The sequence below is a fragment of the Nicotiana tabacum genome, chromosome 10 (assembly GCF_000715075.1).
Source record: "Nicotiana tabacum cultivar K326 chromosome 10, ASM71507v2, whole genome shotgun sequence".
Lineage (NCBI taxonomy): Eukaryota > Viridiplantae > Streptophyta > Magnoliopsida > Solanales > Solanaceae > Nicotiana > Nicotiana tabacum.
In genome coordinates, this window is record NC_134089.1 from 122204331 (window position 1) to 122209257 (window position 4927).

The following is a 4927-nucleotide window of genomic DNA, read 5'->3' on the forward strand; positions in this document are numbered from 1 at the left end:
TGGTAGTGCACTGTAGGTCTAGTGATCAGAATACTGCATATGAGAACCACGGCCACTTAAAGCACCATGAGAAACCTGAAGTGCTGACTGAAAAGGCCTAGGATGATGGCCTCTACCATACGAATCTCTACCTCCAGACGAGGTACCACTGAATCGGCCTAAATGATGAGGCCTCCTATCAGACCCCTGACCACCTCCTTGCGATAGAACCATCTCAACTCTCCTGGCCATATTGGCCACCTCCTGGAAAGAAATATCACTCCCTATCTTCTTGGCCATCTGAAGCCGAATAAGTCCCTCAATGAACCTCCTCACCCTCTCTATCTCGATGGGAAGTATGATAAGAGCATGACGAGCCAAGTCAATGAATCTGGTCTCATACTGAGCAACGGTCATAGAACCCTGCTGGAGACGCTCAAATGCCTCCGATAGGCCTCTCTCTAAGTGATGGGGAGAAACTTCTCCAGAAATAGCTGAGTAAACTACTCTAACTGGTGATCCGGCTGGTCTAGCCAAGCAATAATCTCTCCACCAAGTCTTGGCAGATCCAAACAAGCAAAAAGTAGCAAAATTGACCCCATTGGTCTCCACTATCCCCATGTTCCTAAGAACCTCATGACAGCTGTCTAGATAATCCTGGGGATCTTCAGAAGATGCACCACTGAAATTGGTAGTGAAGAGCTTGGTGAAACATATCCAACCTCCACAAAGCCTCCGAAGATATAGTTGATCTATCACCAGTCGGTGCTGATACTCGGCTGAAGAAGCGGTACGTGACTTCGCCATTCGCGAAAGGGTAGAGTAGAAATTCAATAAGCATTAAGAAACCAAGCCGCACGACAAGAAAGAATAAATATGAAGTTTTTCCTAACTCTGTAGCCTCTGGGGATTAATACAGATGTCTCTGTACCGATCCCTCAGACTCTACTAAGCTTGTCTATGAAATATGAGACCCATGTAACCTAGAGCTCTAATGCCAACTTGTCACGACCCGGATTTCTCACCCTCGGGAGTCGTGATGGCGCCTACTAATGTGAGCTAGGCAAGCTGACTGTTCGAACCAATTACCTTTTTACCCCTTTCATATTCTTTAACAATTATAAAGAAATAACGTGTAGATAACGGAATTAACAATAAGCTGAAGAAAAGCAATGAACTATTTGAATATGTATCCAATACAACTACTTAAGCATCGACTACCCAAAATTGGTGTCACAGTTTCACAAATGGTCTAAGAATACCACATACAAAATCTGAAAGATAAGAGATACACTGTTTCTAAAATAAGTGAAGGAAACAGGATAAAGGAAAGATAGGAGGTGACGCCAAGGCCCGCGGACGTTTATAGAACTACCTCAGGTCGCCTGTGTGAGCTAAAGACAGTACCCTCACTACGGTCCAAGCACTCCGGTATCAGTATCTGCACACAGTGCAGAGTATAGTATCAGCACAACCGACCCCCTATGCAGGTAAGTGCCTAACCTAACCTCGGCGAAGTAGTGACGAGGCTAGGCCAGACTACCAAATAAACATGTGTAATTAAATCATATATAGTGGAAGAATAAAAGTAGATAATTACAGTTAAAGATGGGAGGGTGAAAACATGCTTCAGGGAATAACAGATAACAACAGAATATCAAGAGGAATATAAAGAAACCAAAATCCAATTACTAACAAGGATAAGGAAAACAAATGCAGAATTCACTTTCATATCACATCTTGTTGTAGGAATGCAACCCGATCCCATTTCTTGTATCTCGTTGCAGGCGTGCAACCAGATCCCATTTCATGTATCTCGTTGCAGGCGAGCAACCCGATCCCATTTAATATATCTTGTTGCAGGCGTGCAACCCGATCCCATTTCATATTTCTTGTTGCAGGCGTGCAACCCGCTCCCATTTCACATATCTTGTTGCAGGCGTGCAACCTGATCCCATTTCATATATCTTACTGTAGGCGTGCAACCCGCTCCCATTTCATATATTTCTGTGGCGGTGTGCAACCCAATCCCATTTAATATATTTCTGAGGCGGCGTGCAACCCGATCCCAGTTACAAATCAACAACAATCACAAAAAAATCCCGGTAAGGGAACAAGAGCAATATAACAACATCCCGACAAGGGAACAAGAGCAATATAGCAACATCCCTGCAAGGGAACAATAATATTTCAACAACATCTCGGCAAGGGAACAATAATATCAAAACAAACATCCCGGCAAGGGAACAATAATGATAATAACATGTAAAGCACAATAAACCACAACAGAGTCATAACAATTACAATACAAAACTTACGGGCATGCTTGACTCCGACGTATAGATACTCGTCACCATGCTTATACGTCGTACTCCACGATTAACACGTAGCAAATAGGACTCGACTCCTAATCCCTCCAGCTAAGGTTAGACCAAACACTTACCTCGATGCCACGAACACAATTCAAGCCTCAACTATCACTTTACCCCTTGATTCCACCACCAATTACTCGTATCTAGCCACAAGTTACTTAACTACATCAATAAACGCTAAATGAATCAATTCTAATGCATGAAAATGAGTTTCTAAAATTTTACCCAAAAATTAAAAAATTGCCCCTGGGCCCACATGGTCAAAACCCGAGGTTCGAACCAAAACCTGATTACCCATTCCCCCACGAACTCAAATATATAATTTATTTTGAAATCAGACCTCAAATTGAGGTCCAAATCCCCAATTTTTGAAAAACTTAGGTTCTACCCAAAACACTGAATTTCCCCCACGAAAATCATTGATTTTGAGTTGAAATCATGTGAAAAGATATTAATGATTGAAGAATATGAGATAAAATTGTCTTACAATCGATTTGGAAGAAGAATTGTCTTTGAAAAATCACCCAAGAGTGTTTTGGTTTTAAAAGAGTGTGAAAAATGAATGATTTTCGGCTAAGTTATAAAATTGCAGGTTGCATATGTCGCAATTACGACCAGGGTTCGCAATTGCGAACCCAGACTCCTGCTAAGTTCGCATTTACGAAATGGGAATTGCGAATAGTATGTCGCATTTGCGACAACTGGCAAAAACTGGGGGGAATCGCATTTGCGATAAATCCCTCGCATTTGCGAGGTAGGCTGGCCTGGGCTATTTTTGCATTTGTGACATAGCCTTCGCATTTGTGAGCCAGGCGCAAATGCAGGCCTGCAATGCAACAACTGAAATCTGCAATTTCTTAAGTCCAAAATCCACCCTGTGGCCCATCCAAAACTCACCCGAGCCCTCGGGGCTCCAAACCAAACATGCACACCAACCTAAAACCATCATACGGACTCGCTCGTGCATTCAAATCACTAAAATAACATCAACAACTATGAATTTAGCAGCATATCATGAAATTTCTTAAGAACTTCAAATTTTCCAATTTTCTCAAATATGATCCGATTCACGTCATTTCAAGTTCGTTTCTTACCAAATTTCACAGGTTCGACTCAAATCATATATAAGACCTGTATCGGGCTCCGAAACCAAAATACGGGCCCGATACCAATGGTTTCAAACATAAATTCTCTTCTTTGCTTCATAATTAATTCAGCAAAACAATTTCTTTCAAAAATTTATTTCTCGAGCTTGGGACGTCAGAATTCGATTCCGTACATACGCCCAAGTCCCATATTTTCCTACGAACCCTCCGGGACTGTCAAATCACGAGTATGGGTCCGTTTACCCAAAATGTTGACCGAAGTCAACTGAAACTCATTTTAAAGGCAAAATTCATCATTTTTCATAGATTTTCACAAAATGACTTTCCGGCTACGCGCCCGGACTATGCACGCAAATCGAGGTGATTCCGAAAGAGGTTTTTAAGGCCTCAAAACGTAGAATTTTCTTTTAAAACAAGTGATGGCCTTTTGGGTCATCACAGAATATTTTTTTTAATTTACATTATGTGTCATTTTAAAAAACTCACTATTACTAACAAACTGATATGATATTAGAATTTGAATTGGAATGCAATTTGAGTAGTTTGCATTGAGGTTAAGCCAAGTATGGTATCGAAAAATAAATTACTTGACAATTTTAAGACAATATATGCAATGTTTTATAATAATAATCAGCTAATTTAACATTTAATGACTCAAAGAACAATTTTTTTTTGTATATATAGTGTATTACAAATTCAAATTGTGGGGATAGAGATATCGATAAACTTAAAGTGGAGTCATACTAAAATAGCTCCGGCCAAATAATCATTTAAATTTTAGATAACCGATTAAAGTGAATTTTAAATTAACGATAATATCTTCACTTGTATCATTATAAAGATAATCATTATTATAATATATATAAAGTTTTAGAAATTAAAATTTCTAAATAGAAATATTTTTTGAAAGATAAAATCATACCAAATAAGAGTTCAAATCGTAGTATAAGAGTCGCGTCTGTTATGACCCGACCGGTCGTTTTGAGCTCTAGGACGTCGTTCAGCAGCTTGAGGCTTTGAGTAGCTTCACTTTATGTATTATGACTTGTACGCATGGTCGGAATCAAATTCTGGGAAGTTTAGAGTTGATTTGGAAAGAGAATTCTCATTTCGGAAGCTTTAAGTTGAAAGAATTAGCTAAGATTGGATTTCTGAGTAAACGACCTCAAAATCGGGATTCGAAGGTTCCAGCAGGTTCGTATGATGATTTCGGACTAGGGCGTATGTCCGGATCAGATTCTGGAAGACCCGGGAACATTTCAGTACCTATTGTGGAAGTTAGCATTCTGGAAGAATTTCATAAGTTTGGGTTGAAGTGAATTTCAACATTATCGATGTCCGTTTGGGATTCCGAGTCTGGGAATAGCTCCATATGGTGATTCTGGTGTTGGGAGCGCAATCGGAAGTGAATTCTATCACGATCCAAAATCCACTAAGGGTCGTGATGGCGCCGGACACCACTGTCAGGCA